The sequence below is a fragment of the Ictidomys tridecemlineatus genome, chromosome 8 (genome assembly GCF_052094955.1).
Source record: "Ictidomys tridecemlineatus isolate mIctTri1 chromosome 8, mIctTri1.hap1, whole genome shotgun sequence".
NCBI lineage: Eukaryota > Metazoa > Chordata > Mammalia > Rodentia > Sciuridae > Ictidomys > Ictidomys tridecemlineatus.
In genome coordinates, this window is record NC_135484.1 from 74,129,480 (window position 1) to 74,150,020 (window position 20,541).

The window sequence follows — 20,541 nt, forward strand, 5'->3', positions numbered from 1 at the left end:
TTGAGCTACTTGAATTTGTAAGATAATTAGAATTAATGAAATCTTGTAATATGTTACATGCCCCCATAGGTACAGGCTTTAGTTTTTGCTGCAAGCACAGCTGGCCCCTCTCTGGCTATTCACATAGACCTGCCAAATTGGTCAGCCCCAAATGAGCAGGAAGTCTCCATGGAATGGGGACCCTAGGGACCCCGGGCCCTGTCACATCGTCCCTCCCTCCCTCCTCTGTCTGTGCATAGCTCCTAGGTTTTCTGACTCTGAACCAGAACCACAGACAGCAGACCTGCAGGCTCCAGGCCATACAGCAGATTGGAGCCCGTTACCTTTGCTGTGACTGCCTCACCTGCATCCCAGTGCTTTGCTGAAGTCTCCCTGACAGCCTTCTTGAACTCTGGTATTCTGATGTCAGATAACCCACTGGGAACTCAAAAACCTGTCTCCACCACACATACTTCCTCCGTCCATTCTCACACCTGTTTCCCATATCACAAGGCACACCTTGGAGTGGTTTTGATGGCTCCAGTTCTGTTTCCCTGCCCAGGTTTGTGATGCTCATCTACCTATCCTTGTCCCACTGCCCTGACCCTTCCTTGGGCTGACTGACTCTTTACATCCACTGCACCCTGTCCTCACACTGAATTCCCAGTTCTGGCCTCTCCTGCTTTTCATTCACTGGACTGTTGTTTTAATTGTGTTAGCATCTTAAATAAATTAATTCATTGGCCTCTAAGATGAGAACTCAAAGGGCTCATTGAAAGTATTACATGTGACTCAGAATATTTACCAGACTGGTCAATGCATCCAAACCTGAACAAGGAAAACTGACCTCATTAAGTCAAAGTTGCTTAATGTTTTAGTTTTCTAGAAAATGCCATGATTCATGCTTCTTATACAAATGCAAAAATCTGTTAATATTCCTTTCAACAGACAAATGAGTAAATAAAATGTGATATATATATACACAATGGAGTATTACTCAGCCTTAAGTAAGAGTTAAATTATGGCATTTGCAGGTAAATGGATGGAGCTGGAGAACAGTATGCTAAGCAAAATAAGCCAATCCCAAAGAACCAAAGACTGAATGTTTTCTCTGATATGCAGATGCTAATTCACAATAAGGGGATTGATAGGGAAGAATAGAGTTACTTTGGACTAGACAGACAGAAGGGAATGAAGGGGGAATATGGGGGAGAAAGAATAGTAGAATGAATCAGACATTATTACCCTATGTGCATATATCATTATACAACTGGTGTAATTCTATATTAGGTATAACCAGAAGAATGAGAAGTTATACTCCATTTGTGTATGATGTGTCAAAATGCATTCTATTGTCATATATAACTAATTAGAACAAATTTTAAAAATTTAAAAAGCTGTTAATAAAAATAAATAATACATTTAACTAAATAATAAGACCAAAAGACTAAAAGATAATGCCTTGCTCTTTCACAATAAGATTTTAAACTCTATTAAGAGCAACCATATTTAAGATCAGTTAAAGTATATGTTTGAAACTTAATTTATCAAGTAAGCTTCATTAGTAAAAATGGGGTATGTACTTGGAATAATAGTAATAATAATACTCACATCATAGAGTAGAAAAAGAAAAAAAAAGACTATTTGGTGAAAGGGTAAAGTTTCTAAGCTGCAAAGCCTGAGTTAAAATGTAAAGGACCAGGCATTGTAAACCTGCTTCTAAACTGCAAAGCATGGGTTGAATTCCTGAGGCAGTTAGGACAAGGCCCTACTGGCCATTTAGTTGATTTATGTCCTGGGATCCTGTGTAACTCCTCACGTAAGCATTCAAGACCCTGTGCTGCTTGTCACTTAGACATTCAGGGTCCGAACCAATCAGTTTAAATGTAACCCCCTCCTTAGGAAAGACCTATCACTCCAGCCAGCCCTGTTCCCACCAATGAATGTACTAATCAAGTCTAAGAATTGTTGTTTGACTTTCCCACGGTGTAAGGTGATTTGTTAAAGGAGACTGTGATGTATGCAAAGCCCCCCCCACCCCACACCCCACCCCCGTCCTCCCCAAAAGGTGTACTTAAGCATTGTTCAACCCCTGCTCTGGGCTCTGGACTGCTGTCACTTCTTGAGTGAGCCTAGAGTCTCAGCGCGCCAAATCGGGATCCTCAATAAAAATCCCCTTATGCTTATTGCATGAAGCCAGTATCTTGTGGTCTCTTCCTCCGATGTTTCGCCGGTCCCTTACATTTGGAATCGTGTTGAAATTTGTACCCAATAAAAAAAAAACTTCTGTATTGCCTGAAACAGGAAAAATTTTGGAATACAAAGTCTTACTGGTTTTATCTCATTATTCGGTATTCCATTTTTTAGAAGTCCTCAACAGAGCTGAGTTCAATGGCACATGCCTATAATCCTAGTGGCTCCGGAAGCTGAGACATGAGTATCATGAGTTCAAAGCCAGCCTCAGCAATGGCAAGGCACTAAACAACTCAGTGAGACCTTGTCTCTAAATAAAATACAAAAATGGGCTGGGGATGTGACTCAGTGGTTGAGTGCCCCTGAGTTCAATCCCCAGTACCGCCCACCAAAAAAAAAAAAAAGTCCTCAATTGGATTATCTAAAAAAGGACTGACATCTTTTGGAAAGTACTATCTTCAAGTTGTTATGTAGTGAGTTTTTTAATGTACTTTCTATAGTTTTAAGTCTTATTTAAATGAAAATTAATTATTCTTGTTGGACAAGGGAACAATGGAATGAAAGTTAAGATATTAAGAGCTAACAAATTTAAGAAGTCTATCTTTGCCTTCTGTTTCCATTCTGTATGTACTGTTGAGAGACCATTTTTCAGTAGTTAACAAATTTGGAGAATGAGAAAAAAAAAATTCAACAACGGTTGGAACTGAAAAAGCTCTTTGTCAAACCAAGAGAATTATTGAAAGACCCACTGTATTTCACTTCTAGAACACTAGGGCTGCAGAAGGAAAAGAAAAAAGAAAAAAAAATCATGGACCTGACTTGGTTGCTTCAACAACAAAATTTGTTTTCTCACAGTCCTGGAAGTCCCAAAATCAAGGTGTCAGCAAGTTTGATCCCCACCCCCAAAGGCTTTGCTTCTTGGCTGCAGATGGCCACTATTTTAGTCAGCTTTTTCGCTGCTGTGACTTAAAGATCTGACCAGAACAATTTTAAAGGAGGAAAAAATTATTTGGTGGTTCACAGTTTCAGACCTCTCAGTCCATGGACAGCAGGCTCCATTCCTTAGGGCTCCAGCTGAGGCTGAACATCTTGGTGGTGTATGTGGCAGAGGGAAGCAGCTGACATGATGATCAATCAGGAAGCAGAGAGAGAGCCTCCACTCCCTGGATACAGTTATATACCTCCCAGCCACACCCTGCCACTCCAGTTTCCACTCAATTAATCCCATCAGGGGAGTAATTCATTGTTCCGGTTAAGGCTCTCACAACCTAATCATTTCTCCTCTGAACCTACTTGCATTGTCTCACCCATGAGCTTTTGGGGGACACCTCACATCCAAACCATAACAGCCACCTTCTCTATATATCCTCATATGGTCTTTTCTCTGTGTGTCTGCATCCCTAGTGTCTGTGTTCAAATTTCCTCTCTATATTAGGACACCAATCATGAGAAATTATCCTCACATCCTCATTTTAACTCAATTGCCACTTTAGAACCTAATATCCAAAAACAGTCATATGATGAGGTGCTAGAAGTTAGGGCTTCAACATTTGAATTTTGAAGGGACACATTTCAGCCCATGAAACTTACCAAGAGATTTTTTTAATTAATAATTATTGATCGAGTAAGCTTTCTAAACATAGGGGAAACAGTACACCAGCAGATTCAACAGCATTAGCCAGCTGGATGCACATGACAAACAGGAGTCCCATCCATGAGGTCACAGAGAACATGCACTTGTTGATTTTGCTAGCATACCTATCAGAGGGTATCCTCATTTTCAATGATGTAGAAAGGTCACTGTGTTTACTAAAACTGCGGTCTGATAGCTTACACCCTTAAGAAATCTGTTTGTGTAAGTACACTCCGAATGGATGATGTGGGGTGAAATATTTTGCCAAACATAGATATGTTTGAGAATATGCGTTCTCAAATTCATACATTGAATTTGAGTTTCAAATCAATAATAGAATAATATTATAGGTATGGATTCTTATCATAAATTCTTTTTAAACAATTTTATAACAATTTTTACAGACTGTAATTGCATGTAACATAATCTGAAGTAAATGCAACATTGGATTAGAAACTCTATTATTCAAAAATAAAAACATACCACAAAAAGTTATAAAAGCTTGATTAAAAAGAATTATTGGGATAAAATATCATCAAGAATGCAGACAATGTTCATTTTCTGCCACTGATACAAAATACCTAAGAAAATCCACTTAATAAAGGAAAAAGTTTATTTTGGCCCTCAGTTTCAGAGGTTTCCATCAATGGTTACTTGGCCCTGTTACTTTGGGCCTGTGGTAACTCATGGCAGGGGCCCATGGTGGATGAGGCTGCTTACCTCATGATAGTTGGGAAACAAGAAAAGACAGAGAGGAAGAGACCAGTGTCCCAATATCCTCTTCAAGACCGCCTCCCCCATGACTCACCTTCTTTCAAGACACCTCACCCCCTAAAAGTTCCACAACCTTCTAATAGAGCCACAGGCAGGGACCAAGCCCTCAACACATTTGTCTGTGAGGGACACTCAAGAATCAAAATATAGCACAGACATGAATCAATAAAATATACCAGTAATTCATTATAAATCAAAGAATTATACACAATTATATAAAGGAGAGGGAAAGGAATTCCTTAGGAATAAGAATTAAGATAACATAATTAAAATATAGCAAAATAAAACTCCTAATTATATGAAGAGAGATACAGTTTCACTATTGAATCAATCAGAAATTATTTGCACTCTGAAACAAAAACATCAAAATCACTCTAATAGATTGAACTAATATGCCAAGAGAAACTAAATCACAACCAGCAGACAAGTAAAAGGATGGAAGTAAGCTGAAAAATATGACTATAAATTATAGAATTAAATAAAATAGATTTTTTTTTCTTTCTAGAAAGAGTTATTATGGGGATTTTGGTGGGAAAAATATTATAACCAACAAAGCAAGTAAAGGGAAAAAATGGCCTAAAGTTAGTGTACACTGAGCTATGTATTAGTTACAATTTGCTGGAAAACAAAGAATAATGACATGCTTTAAAATATAGATTAGTTTAAAATGCTTTTAAATCACTGTGGGAAAATCTATTGCAAACAGAACAATACATACAATAATCTTACAAACAATAAAGTCCCTCAAAAAAGACATTTTAAAAATTTAGCTCAGAAGTGTAAAAAATGTTTTAAATATTTGGCTTTTTTTGCCCTCTGCCCCACTTCCCTGCTAACAAAAGACAGCAACTAGACTCTTTGGAAGGCTCTTTCAAAATTAAAAAAAAAAGAAAAAGAAGTGAGAATGACATTTTTACATTTGGCAATCCAATATTTATTAAATACCCACGATCTGGGAAACTTTATGCTGTGTAGATATAATAACTGTTAAATTAGCAAGCATATAGTAATGGATTTCAATGTGCCAGGTACCATACTAAATACTTTATATTTATTATCTTATTAAATTTTTATTTTAAAAAGATGAAGAAGAAAACCTACAAAGTTATTATCATGCCCAGAGGCAAGGACAGGGATGACAGAGCTTGGGATGGAGACTAGGATGTCTGATTACAGGGCATAAACTCTTCAGTGTTACTGCCAAGGTGAAGAGGACTTTGAGTCATTCCTAGAGAAGTCATAAAGGAGTGCTGAAAATGTATAATAAAATTCAGTCCCTTGAGTACATTAAAGAAAATCCTCATCATTGGTTTATTCATTCAACCAATATTTGAGTGACTACTCAACAAAGGCTCTGTCCTAGGCACTGAGGATCCAGCAGTCCTCGTGGGATGTGCATTCACTTGAAGAAACACATGATAAAAAAGTGAACAACTTCAGTTTGTGATATAAAGAAGAAATAGCACTTCCAAGAGGCCTTTCTATGAGGAGATGGCATCTGGATGGAGAATTAAATCTTTGTGATGAGACGATAACTGCCCTATAAAGACCCAGCAAAGCTCTTTCTAGGCAGAGGGAAAGCAGGTATAAAACTCTAAGTCAAACAGCATTTGTACATTCCAAATCCCAGGGAGAGGGAGAGTGAAGTCAAATATAAATAAGGTCAGGAAGTGTGTAAATCAGATTACACAGGACCTTGTATATGATTAAGATTGCTTTTTCTATGACTTTTTATTGAAAATAATTTCAAACTTGAAAGAATAATAGTACAGAGATAGCTCGTATTTTCTTTATCCAATTTGTCTATTGTTAATGTTTTACCCCATCTATTTTTATCACTCACGCTCCCTGTATATGAGTGTGTGTCTTTGAGCACATGGGTGCATGTTTTAACCATGTGAGAGAAATTTGTATGCATCATGACCTTTTTCCCCTAAACAATTTGATGCATATTTCCTGAATAACCACACTATAGTAATGAACTTCAGGAAATTAAGCCTTAATACAGTACTTTTATCTAATCTCCCTTCCATGGTCCAATTTTATCAATTGATCTAACAGTGACTTTCATGATCTCTGTATCCTTTTCAGAATCTGGTATAGAATCAGGTGTCTCATTTAGTTATCAAGTCTCAAAAAAAAATATTCATTTTTGGGTTTGTCTTATGATTCCTTCATGATCAACTTCAAGTAACAGATCCCAACCAAAATTCTGTGAGTGACACTGTGCCTTATCAGAATAGTACATTGAGAGGAACTCAATGTCTATCTGTCCCTCATTGGTAGTGTTAATTTGATCACACAAAGTGCTATCTGAATCTTGACAGTAAAGTTATCATCTTTTTTTTTTTGCAACAAATAAACAATCTGGTGAAGCTCGTGCAAAAATCCTGCTCTTCATCAAAATGTTCCTCTAGATTTAGCATCCATTAATGAGTCTTGCCTGAACCAATCTCAATTGTGACAATTGCAAAATACTGATTTACAACTGCAGTATTCTTTCCACATTACCAGGGGTCCTTTGCATTCTGTAAAGCAGGCTTCCTCATTTCTCTCCCATTTATGTATGTATAATTTATCTATTTATCATCAGTATGAGTTCATAGATTTGCATTTTCCCAATCATGTATAAGTCATTAATGTTTTTAATTATTTCAAGGCTGAAATTTTCCCTGTCTTGGCAAGCAGGAGCCCCTTCAAGCTGATTCAGATAGCATTATCATATGATCTTATCTCTTGGAGCATTTCTTCATGCTTTCTAGCATAAGGCTGACTAATAGAACTTTCTGCAATGATGGAAATGCTCCACACCTATGCTATATGATACTGTAGCCACTAGCTATATGTGGCTATTGACCATTAAAATTCAACTAGTGCAACTAAGGAATTGACTTATTAATTTTAAATTAGTGTAATTTTAAATTGCCATAGGAGGTTAGTTGCTTCAATACTAGGCCCCACATTAATCTGGCAAAATAAGATGTTCTAGGATCATCTGTCTCAGCCCTGGAATCAGCAATTTCTCCCAAGAGCTCTAGTTCCTTTCAGCAGAAAATCATCTTAGAGACCAAGATCTGCTACTTATGTATTTTTGCTACTGAATTTTTTTCAAAACACAGTTAGGAAATACATGCATATGTGCATATGAATATATATATATATATACACACCTATATTACACATACATTGACACATACATATTTAAACTTGTGTAAATATGCAAGCACATATACTGATATATATTTTAGGATCATGTATTCATACCAATGATCTAGTTTTAATCCATATCCACAGAGATCTTCCTCTCCTTCCCACGTTTTACTTTTCTGCATCTCTTCTTCCTTTGTGTACTCTAGCTCCCAACAATATTAATTCATTTATTCATGTATTCAAACCTATATACATTAAAAGTAGTTTCGTAATTGCTTTGCCCACATGACCATAAAAATGAGTCCTACTAAAATGAGCTAAAAATTTGTTTGCACTTCTCTCACTGCCTTTTCCCTAACCATCCAAGCAAGACAGAGGTAATACGATTTTCATAAAATTTAAATTATATAAAAATTTATATCCAGATATGTATTGCTCCATCTCCTATCCTTTCCACCCTTTCCCCCGTCCCTCACCATCTCATACAGGTAACCAACTTCATATAGTTTTATGGTTTAAATTTCTGCTAATTCATTTTATAAAGAAAAACAGGTATGTGCATATTTCTGTATTTCTTCTTATTTCACAAACACACACACACACACACACACACAAAAAAAATAGCATAGCCTGTGTGCTTTTTGTATTTTTTAATGAGAAGATTAATTTTTATCACATGTGTAATAAGAAGCCATTTAAGAGTTTTAAGTTAAAGAGTGATGAAAACTATGTTTCTGAAAAAAGAAATCACATTACTTTCTTTATAGGAAGCATTGGGAGAAGCAGAGAGCCTCTTTGGAAGTCTGTGGACTTCATTCAGGTCAGAGATGATAAAGATGAAGACTAATGTGAAGAATTATATCACCCAAAGTATCAGTAGTACCAAAGCTGAAAGATCTTGAAAGAAAGTCGTATATTGGGTTTAAGGTGCCTCTTAAGAATGTAAGTGTATGTATTACAAAAAGGATGTGTAAAGATTAGAAGAGAGGAAAAATGTAAGTAATTAATAGAGATAGCCAATGCTTAAAACCATGGGGTGAGACCACCTAGGAGAGACTATATAAAGGAGAAAAAGAAGAGACCTAAGGATTTATCCCCATTCACTCCAGCATTTAGAGATTGAATGAAAAGGGAAAACCAGCCAAAGAAATGAGAACAACTATTCAGTAATATAGGAGAAGACCAAGAGTCATATCCTGGAGCCACGCCAAAATTGCTTTTAATAAGTAATGAACACATGCTGTGCTATGGTTATTATTTGGCATTAATTTTATATTATACAATAGTGGTATTTAAAATTTTACATTGTAACAATAAAACCTTACATTTCATACTTTGTACTCTTTAATGAGGTTTCAGACACTACATCTCTTGTGGTTCTTATTGTCACACTGAACAGGGTAAGAACAAAATTGGCAGGAAAGGGGCTACTAAATAAAGAGTTACAGCCTCTACTCTGATGTTGCACAATAAGTCAGTGACAAACTGGTGCTTATTTTGACCCCTGATTCATAATGTGAAGTATAGAGACTTAAAACAACTATCCTTGAGAAGAGCAACACTTTTTGGATGCAACAGAGCATAATGTTTACAAACATGGATTTAACAGCAACAATTAAAAGTAAACATTTATTGAGCAATTCAAAAATTACAGGGGAAATGGCAGAATCAGGTTGAATCACAGTGTAGTTAGTACAGGAGTCAGTGACTTTTTAATGTTAAGGCCTATGGCTTTAATACTTTTGTGCTGCTATAACAAAATACCTGAGACTGACTCATCTATAAAGAACAGAAAATAGTTTATCACAGTTCTGGAGGCCAGGAATTCAAAGATTACAGCATCAGCAGGCCCAGTTGTGGTGAAGGTTTTCTCTACTTTCAGGATAGTACCTTAAGTACTGCATTCCCTGGAGGGTAGAATTGTATCTGAACAGGGCAGAAGACAGAAGGGCAAAAGGGATGCCGGCTACTTGAAACCTCTTTTAGAAAGGACTTTAATCCCACTCCCAAGGAAGGAGCCCTCATGACCTAATCACCTCCTAAAGTCTGCAACAGTTCATACTATGATAATGGCCATAAAGTTTCAGCACACAAATTGTGGAGGGGACACATTCAAACCAAAGCAGTCCAGAGAGTCAGTATTATAGGCATTACATGCCACAGGGTCAACTCTACAGCTGCAGGCAATACATATCTGTGAGCATGCTGTTACAAAAAAATCATAAAAACAAGCAGAGATTGGAAGGGGAGGTTGTTATACTGTGATTCAGCTAGCAGACTATAGCTTGACAGACCCTTGTATAACATCTCAGAGGTGAGGACACATGTTATCTCTGAAAACAGCAGAGCAGTGAGTCTAGAAACAGGATTAAAGTATATAAAAGAAGCAGCTAAGACCCCTATTCCTCTTTCCCCTCCACTTCACTGTAGCCAAGTGAAGGCCTCCCCCTTGCTAAAAGACTGAACGATTAATATCTGGGAAGCAAGGGATGCTGGGCTCACAGATAAACGTGGTTGTGAGATGCCCTGATTAAAACAGAGAAATTTATTTTTTTAAAACCTCCAGCACTAGTCCCCTTCAAATGACAAACAGGCTTAGAATCTCTGGGTAGAAGATGAGTGAATTCCTCTCTGGAGGGACTTATCAACCTTAGAGAAAATAACTGAAGGCACCGAGGGCACATAGTTCTCAACAAATGGCCCAATCAGAACTTCCTACCATACAGCCTAGCAGTTTACATCCCCCACCCAAATATAGTTTTCAGTCTGTTTTTTATTACTTCTGTCTTAAAAAGAAAAAAAAATCAACCTTTGTGAAAGACAACAATCAAAATTAACCTAAAGAAAAACTTTCTCTTCTACAAAAGAAACTCTTAAGGAACAGAGCAGGTAGTCAAGAAGGAAAGTTTTCGAAATAACAATTAATCAATTCAGAAGAGAAGGGAGGACATTGCATCCATGAAATAAAAATACGAAGCTGAAAAACAAAGAGCCATCAGAGAAAAAAAAAATAGCTCTGAAAATTTAAAAATACAATAGCAAGATGAAGAATTCAACAGAAGGGTTGTAAAATAAAGTTGAGAAAATCTACCAGAAACTAGAACAAGAAAATAAGAATGAAAAACAATAAAGTGCTCGATTCGGCAGCACATATACTAAAATTGGAATGATACAGAGAAGATTAGCATGGCCCCTGCGCAAGGATGATATGCAAATTCGTGAAGCATTCCATATTTTTGGAAAGCAGTATGGAGATTCCTTGGAAAGCTGGGAATGGAACCACCATTTGACCCAGCTATTCCTCTTCTTGGACTATTCCCCGAAGACCTTAAAAGAGCGTGCTAAGGGATACAGCTACATCGATGTTCATAGCAGCACAATTCACAATAGCTAGACTGTGGAACCAACCTAGATGCCCTTCAATAGAAGAATAGATTAAAAAAATGTGGCATTTATACACAATGGAGTATTACTCAGCACTAAAAAAATGACAAAATCATGGCATTTGCAGGGAAATGGATGGCATTAGAGCAGATTATGCTAAGTGAAGCTAGCCAATCCCTTAAAAACGAATGCCAAATGTCTTTTTTGATACAAGGAGAATAACTAAGAACAGAGTAGGGAGGAAGAGCAGGAGGAAAAGATTAACATTAAACAGGGACGAGAGGTGGGAGGGAAAGAGAGAGAGAAGGGAAATTGCATGGTAAAGGAAGGAGACCCTCATTGTTATACAAAATTCCATATAAGAGGAAGTGAGGGGAAAGGGAAAAAAACAAAGGAGAGAAATCAAATGTATGAAATATGATATGTCAAGAGCTTTGTAATGTTTTGAACAACTAATAATAAAAAAAAACAACAATAAAATTAGAAGGTTGCCTGAGGAGGGGTAGGGGTGTCTGACATCTAAATAGTAGTCATTCTAATCAGAGAAAACATAGAATATGCTGTCTTCTATAGCTTTAGGATGATTTTATGAAACATCCCAATTTTTGAGAGATTAACTTAAAAATTCATCACTTTTCTGTTGAGGAGAAACTCCAGAAAAGCCAAAAAGATCATTCATATGACCTATGATTCCACCCAACCCACATTTAGATTAATTATTCAAACCAGAGAGGCACTAACAAATTAGTTTTCCCTTTTCCAAGTCATGCAAAATTGTTTCAGTAATCTCAACACAATTCATATATATTTTCTCTACTATTTTTACCAAAAGATTCCATCAATTATTGTCTTCTATACTTGAGCATCCCTAGAACTCAATCCCTCCAGTCATAATCCTCCAGCCTCCTAGAAGGTATAGGAAGGACTTTACCCTACTTCCATGACTGGGACAGGGATCCAGGGTCCTAGCTACATCTTTTACACTTTTCCAGCCTATCACCTGTTCTCAGATTCATTGCTCCACCACTTTTAGATTTCTGACAACTTCAACCCTATAACTTTCTAATGTGCTGTGTTAGAACTAGACATTAGACATTTTAGATATTTGTGACCAAATGACAAATTTCTATGAACAAGTGGCAAATCCCTCTGACCAATTAATTTCCAAGAGTTTTCCCCAAAAAGTTGCTATACAAAAAATGCAAAAGGACTACAGTTATAAACACTTACAAAAGACAAACTTCTTTGTATGAAGAAGTGAAACTTACTTTTTTCTCTGTTATGGAGTTTTCTGGTATAAAGCCTAGTTCAAGAGCAAATATATATCCAAGCCCTTTACTCTCTTCTGCTTTGAAATTGTCATAGACCTCCAGAAAATTGACACACTCTCCTACACAAGCCTGGGGTTTCAGTCTTCAAACTGAAAGGTGCCCAAATAAGCCCACCAACTCTTCCCCTGTAGACAACTTCTGCAACCAGATCACATCTTTAGAATGCAAGATTCACTTTTAATAAGTAAACAAACAGGTAAGTAGGAGTAGCAGTAGCAGTATTTTAATCATTTATTTGGTTTTTAACAAGTAGTCATGATTTACAGGTATAGATTATTTTAGTTCTAATTTTACAATAATAGAGACATTTTAACTAGTCAATGAACACTGACACATGAACTCAAATTGAACACATGTGCCAATTAAAAATTCAATAGTCCTTTGTAACAGCCTGACTATTTTTCATTATTTTGAACATGAAAGTCAGGGAAACACAAAAAATCTTATAAAATTACCCAGGTTGTGGCATTCCTTGGTCTGGGGATGACTTCTCCATTACATTGCATGTTTGCAAGGTGAGTAAGCATTGTTTTTCTTTTCAAGACAAAAACAAACAGCAAAGACAATTTTATTTACAGTCAGAAAGTCAAATACTGAATGGCACCAGAATCAATGTGCATATCTTGTCAACCCCATAGCTGAGACAGGCTTTTTGTGCAACTAAATCAAAATCGAGTGACCTTGTAGCAAAGAGATGGATGTCTCAAATGTCAAGAGATAAGAGAAGCCTCAATAAAAAGAAACAGAAGCAAAAACAAACAAGCAAAATGTCATGAAGATAAGATTCTGTATCTTTGATAGCAAGGTCAAAAGACAAGAACACCCCAATACACTGTATTAGATAATTTGCATTAGATGATTTGCTTAATAAAAAACAGAACTGACCTTGGGTAAGTAAGTGAGGGTAAATTCTCTAAGATGATAAGACTCACCCTGAGAGCTCAGAGCCAGAGTTCAAGGAGCCCATGATATTGCACATCTCAAACAATGCAGTGTTTTCTCCAGTCATTGAATAGGTTTCTATGATCTTTTTGAGATGCCCATGGTAACTCCTAGGAAGACTCAGATAAAGTTCTGCTTTAAAAAGTCAATTTTGCTTGCAAAATTTTACAAGGGATTCATCTTATTTATTTATTCGTTTGTTCTAATCAGTTATACATGATAGCAGAATGTTCTTTGATTCATTGTACACAAATGGAGCACAATTTTTTACTTCTTTGGTTGTACACAAAGTGGGGTCACACCATTTACATAATGTACCTAAGGTAATGATGTCCATCTCATTCCACCATCTTTCCTAGCCCCATGCCTCCTCTCCACCTCTCCCTCCCCTTTGGCCCATCCAAAGTTCCTCCATCTTTTAGAAGAACTTAATTCTCAATAAAAGATATTATAAACATTCAAAAGGAAATATCCCAAAGTTTCATTAGTCAATTTATAATTCTCATTGGTGAAAAATAACAGTTACCACACAACATTGTCATATTTGCAAGGGTCTTATGTATCTGTTTATGTCAGTATTTTAGTTAGAAGTTATCAATTAACAAGAAAGGGTTTAATGATCTCATCTGTCCTAGATACTAGAAGGAAATACTGTGTGTGTATGTGTGTGTTCGTGTGTGTGTGTGTGTGTGTATGTGTGTGTGTGTGTTCACAGTTTATCTTGAGTGAGTTTTAATATGCTTAGAAAACAATGGCAGCAGGGTAAGACTTCTATTTTTCTTCCTTATGCTTCTATGACCTAATTGCACTTTCTTCTTAAAGTATTTCATATGTAAAGTTCACATTATAACTCATACCATACAGAGCCTTAGTGAATGCTAAGTCTGTATTAGGGGTTATTCTAAGCTTTGGAAATACAGTGATTAAAAAGACATAACAATTGCCTGCCTTCACCTTTGACGAAGTCATACTTTACCATTGCAACATACCTCAAAGCATCTTACTCAGAACTTCGACATGCTCATAGCATGTGCCAAAGAAATAAATGTTTGTTGAGTTTAATTGAATTTTTATTAGAAGTTGACTTATAAATTAAATAATGTAGCAATGTCATATGTAAATGGATATTTGGTACAATTATTATATCAACCAAATATGAGTTTGTTAAAACCCATTATCTATCCATCTCTTTTTTTCTCTCTCTCACACATGCACACACAAACACTAAAGTTAATGTTAGTTAGAAGTAATTAGCCAAATTAATATTTAAATACTAAAACATTAGTATCTAGAGATACTGCTAGAAACTTAATACTTTTCAATCATTTTCATTTCTGAGTCATTAAAATTAAAATTTCTTCTAAGTTTATCTATAGATACTTGAAGTCATCCTTTTAAATTAGAGATAAATAGTCCCATATGGCTTCCATATAGTGCAGTTTAACAAGTCTTTATTTTTTTCATCCAAATCTGGCTCACAGTATTTTTTATTTTCTCTTTAACTAAAATTTATAGGTTTCTTCCTAAATCAGCCAAAATTTGTCAAGCATTGGCAAGAACTATCTTTCCAAAAAGTCTAGCATACCACCTGACATGGAGCAAAATCTAGCTAATGGCTATTACATTGCACCAAATCCTTTGCTTTGACTAGGAAGCTTGTGATCACACAACACAGCAACTGATTTCCTCTGAGGCTTTTTTTTTCTTCAGAATTTGACTTCATAACAGTGACATCAGCAAGATGGTGAGTGGAAGATCCCACAAACAGCAATAATTGGACAGCTATCCACAAATGAAAATGGCCATAGAAGAACTCACATAAGAATCTGCAGTTACACAGTGGGAGAAATCCAAAAATAACCACACACAAATATAGGGAAAACAGTTTCATTTTGCTGCATTATCCTGTCCCCAGGCTAGCACTCCTCAGCACAAAGAGGCAGAATTCTCTGAAGACCACTGGGAACAAAAAAGAATGGTGGCTATCTGTACCTTCAGCCTTTTCTATTAAGGACCTCAAAAGCCTTTTCTACTGAGGACCTCAAAAACCCTTGCCACATGCAACTCCTGCAGCATCCACTGTAAAGTACCCCAAGTGTTTTCTGTCACAGACCCCAGCAGCCTGTTCCACGGAGGACCCCAATAGTTATCCCCATTGAGGAAACCAACAACAGGCACAGAGAAAGCAAATCACCACAGCCTCCTCTTGTCTCACATGCTGCAAGCCCAGCTCTTGAGCTGTGCATGCACAAACAACTGCCCCCAATTCTCATCACCAGGTCCCACCACCATCCTCACTTCTGCAAGTGACCTCTGTAGCCACAAGTATGCCTACCTGCATACCAAACACTCCACTCCTTATGGCTATTCACTGTTTAATTAAAATCTATTTTGTCTTTGTCTAATATACACACTACTATCCCTGCTTTCTTTTGATTTCCATTTGCATGAAATATCTTCTTCTATTCTAGGGAGTTTTATATTTCAGATTTTACAACTTACTCTTTAATCTGTTTGTCCTTCTCCCATGTGTATTCTTAGTGGCTTTATCAAAAATTATTGGACCATTTATGCATAGGTTTATTTCTGGACTTTCTACTCTATTGCATTGGTTTATGCGTCTGTTTTTATGCCAATGTTACTTTGTTTTGAATCCTTTAACTTTGCAATATAATGCAAAAGTTTGTAATCAGGAAATGTATTACCTCCAGTTTGTTCTTTAAAGATTGTTCCATTTGGGGTCTTTTGTGGATTTCATATATATGTTAGGATTATTTTCCAATCTCTGTTAAAAATTGTCATTAAAGGCAATTATCAAGAATACAAATAATAATTAATGCTGGCAAAGATGTGGGGGAAAAGGTACAATCATACTTCATTGGTAGGACTGCACATTACAATCACTCTGGAAAGCAGTATGGAGAATCCTTAAAAACTGGGAATGAAACCACCATGTGATCCAGCTATCTCATTCCTTGGGATTAATTTCTAATTACTGGTAATTTGTACAGTATTTTTTCATGTATGTTCATTAGGGATAGTGGCCTAAAATTCTGTTTTCTTGTAGTGTCCTTGTATGGCTTTCATATCAGGGTAATGCTAGTTTCATAAAATAAGTTTGGAAGTGTTTCCTCCTCTTCTATTTCCTGGAAGTTTGAGAAAGATTGATATTAATTCTTCTTTATGTTTGCTAAAGCTCAGCATTGAAAACATCATTTTCTGAGCTCTTTTTGATTACTGATTCAACCTTCTTGTTCCAATCTATTTACATTTTCTGTTTCTTCATTATTCAGCCTTGGTAGATTATACGTTTTTAGTAATTTAGTCTTCTAGATTATCTAATTTTGGCATATAGTTGTTCATAATAGTCTCTTATAAATTTTTTTTCATTTCTCTGGTATCAAGTTGGTGAAATTAGTTCATTTACATTTATAATAACTATTGAGAAATGAAGATTTATATATGCCATTTTGTTATTGTTTTCCAGTTGTTTTGTGTCTTTTGTTCTATTTTCCCTCTCTTGCTACCTTCTTTTGTGATTTGATGAGTTTCTGTGGTAGTATCCTACTTCATTTTCTTTGTCATTTGTATATCTAATACAAGTTTTTCCTTTGTAGTTACTATGAGGTTTACATAAAACATCATTTTACTAATCTGTTTTAGCTGATAACAATCTCATATAGAAGCTCTACACTTTTGCTCCTTCCCTCATTTTAGGTTTTTGATGTTATCATTCACACATATTAATATTGTATATTAATAAAGTATTGTAACCACAGTTATTTTCAGATTTTTCTATTTTAACCTTTATGCAAAAGTTACACATGAATTGCACATCACCATTACAGTATTAGAATATTATGAATTTGAACATGTATTCCCCTTTACCAATGAGTTTTATACTCTCTTATACTCTCATATAATAATGTTTTCACATTATTAATTCGTAGCCTTTAATTTCAGGTGAAAGAATTCCCTCTAGCCTTTCTGGTAAGGTAAATCTAGTGGTGATAAAGTCTTTCAGGTGTTTTGTTTTGTTTTGTTTTGTTTTGGTCTGGAAAATCTTTATTGCTCCCTCTCTTCCCAAGGATAGCTTTGATGGGTAAACTACTTGGTTTCAGGTTTGGTGTTTGTTTGTTTGTTTGTTTCTCTCTCTCAGCACTCAAGACATATCATCCCATTCTCTCCTGTCCTGCAATGTTTCTGCTGAGAAGTCTACTGATGAACTTACTGAAGTTCCCTTGTATATAATGCACTTCTTTTCTTTTGCTGATTTCAAATTTATCTTTTTGGTATTTGAGAGCTTAATTATAATGTGTATTGGTAAAATATTCTTAGTTGAATGTTATCAAAGATCTTTGAGCTTTACTTTCAAACTTTATGTATCTGGATATTCACATCTTTTCCCAGATTTAAAGCTTTTAAGCCATTAAATCTTTAAATAAGCTTTCTGTCCCTTTCTCTCTTTCTACTCCTTTTATTTTTTTTTTTATTTCTTTTTTATGTTTTGGTTTTGCAGTACTGGAGATTGAACCCAGGGCCTCATGCATGCTAGATAAGTGACCTACTCCTGAGTTATATCCCCTGCCCTACCCTTCTCTACTCCTTTTAGAATTTCTATAATGTGAATGTTAGATCTTTTAGATCTTTTTATCCCATAAATTCTGTAGGCTTTCTCATTCCTTTTCACTCTTTTTTTCTTCATTTTTTTCTATGACTGGTTAAAATTAAGTTTAGATACATGCACAGTTCAGAGTCCATACTATAATGAAAGAGAACAAGAGAAAGAGTCAGAGTCTTTAAAAACAACAAGTTCAAATCAGAGAATTAGTTTAAAGGGTGTTGGAAAGCTAATAACACAAAAATTGGAGTTTGAAGTAACTCCAAGAGGTAGCCACCACGCATAGAACTTTGAGGCTAAAAGGGGGGAAAAGTATGCAAATATAGTACTTAGAAACTCAAAAGAAGTGCTGCTATGCAGCTGGCGTTCTGAACATCAAGTTGGTGCTCACAGATCATGCACAGCCCTCTATACATAAGTAGACCCTGCATAGCTGTCATTCAGCCTTGAGAAGATAGTATCGTCTATTGCCAAGAATCCTAAGGAAGGCACCAAAAGTTAAGCTTTCACAATTCTGAGGAAGGTGCTACTCTCAGTGCTTGGATGCCTGAATGGGCTCCTTGAACAATTGGTGCTCAGATCTCTGTTCATCTGATCCTTGGGCTTTTGTGAAGAGGAGGTTCAAAAACCTGTGAATTGGAGCTCCTTGGTCTGGGGGTAGTTTCTAAGTATTCTGAAAAAGCACTACATATCTGGTACTTAGGTTTTTGCAGCTGTCCCTTGACATACCAAAAACTATAAAGACTAGACTGGTCTACTGCCATGTCTTCTCTTAAGGTCTTTAAGTGTTTGGATGAGGCCCACCCACACACTTAAAGTGGTTACTGCTACTTCAGAGATGCATATGAAATCTTGGAAAAGAATGAGCACACATTTTCCTTTTTTGCTGCCTTCCACTCTCCTGCCATCTCCTTCATTGGAGCCACAAGGGAGCCCTGAAAATGCAGTTTGAAGACAACCTGACATGACAGAGCTAAGGACAGCAAAATGGAAAAAGTTTAAAATACAATAAATAAATAGCTAGTACAGTGCCAACAAAATGTGCCACTGGAGGAAAAGATGAGAATTACTTCAAAATGTTGTCAAATAAAGGCACTACAAAAGCACCTGGAACCAGGAATAAATTTTCAAATGAAGCTTCATGTGTCTTCAACTGAAGCTTACAGTTTATTTTTATGTTTATTCACACAATGTTGAATCTTACTATCTTAAGTTATTTAGAACTAAACTTGGCTATGTCAGGCACTGAGTTGGTACCTTCCTCCCAAAAAAAAAAAAAAAAAAGAGGCACTTAGGATGGGTATATTTTGCTAAAGAAAAAAGGAAAACAAAATCCTAGTCCGTGCCCATTTAATCAAGGCCTGCAATAGGATTACCTCAAGAGATTTGATTTGCATGATTTGTCCCATCACCCAGTGGGCTAAGCTAAATAGAAGAGACAAATTGGAGCCAACTTCAGTAAGAACAACTGTGTCTTATGGTTTTCTGTTGCTAACCAACCAGACATAGCTTATTTACTTTCCATCATGGACCCTGAATTTGTTATGGCTCTTCTTGGGCCCCTGCCCTCGTTCTCTTTTATTTAGGCCTTCACTGTCCCTCCTTTGGTCTTTATGATGATTAATTTTGTATGTCACTTTGGCTAGGCTATGGTACCCATTCATTTGCTGTGAAAGTATGTTTTAAAATGTAATTTACACAATGGATTTTGAGTTAAACAGATTATCCTCCCATAATGTGGATGGGCCTCATCCAAACACTTACAGACCTTAAGAGAAGACAGACTGGTTTTCTAAAGGGATTCTGCCTCTACACTAAAACATGGAAACCCTGGCTAACCTCCAGACTACCAAATAAATTTTGGATTTGCCAGCCCCCAAATTACAAGAACTAATTCTTTAAAGTAAATCAACCTGAGGGAGGGAGCAGAGAGAGAAACTGAACAGAGATAAAGATCAAAAGATAGAGATACACAGATATTGATCTGCATATATAAAGAATCCTAACACATCCCACAAAAACCCCTCACCTCCCCCTGCCCTCCTTTCCAAATTAATTCAAATAATCTCCTGTTCCTGCCATTTGGGGCTTCCAATTATAATTTTGAACACAATTTTTGAGAAAGCCCATGCTAATTATATCGTCAATCTCATCTACATACCCCCAACACTTTCAAGATCTCCAGCAGCCCTGGGCCAGCCTCCTCTCCCCTCAAGTGACTGGGAACAGAAAGTCATTTGTTATTAGCTTCTGGTTCTTTGTCACCCATGCCTAGGTCCTTCACATTCTAACTGGAATCACTTATTAGATTGCTGACAGCCTCTTCCCTGGTGTACACTCCACAGTTGGAGCCCAGGAGATCTGTTTGAAAAGCAACAATGTTGTTGAAAGGAGGGGATTGGGTCTCACATTGAAACCAGGCAGAGTGAGGGTCTTTGCAACCACTTTCTCCTGCTACCCCACTGTGTGATCCCAAGGCTTTAGGGATAAGCCTGTCATGGAGAAAGGAACTGTAGCTTTATATGTATATTTTA

General features: G+C 36.4%; 1 non-coding gene across 1 annotated transcript; it reads left to right on the forward strand.

Moving 5' to 3' along the window:
- The first annotated feature begins 10,860 nt into the window (after positions 1-10,860).
- Positions 10,861-10,967, forward strand: LOC144366414 (U6 spliceosomal RNA). The gene has a single exon (XR_013425517.1). It is a non-coding gene; the product is annotated as a U6 spliceosomal RNA (small nuclear RNA).
- Positions 10,968-20,541: the final 9,574 nt, after the last annotated feature.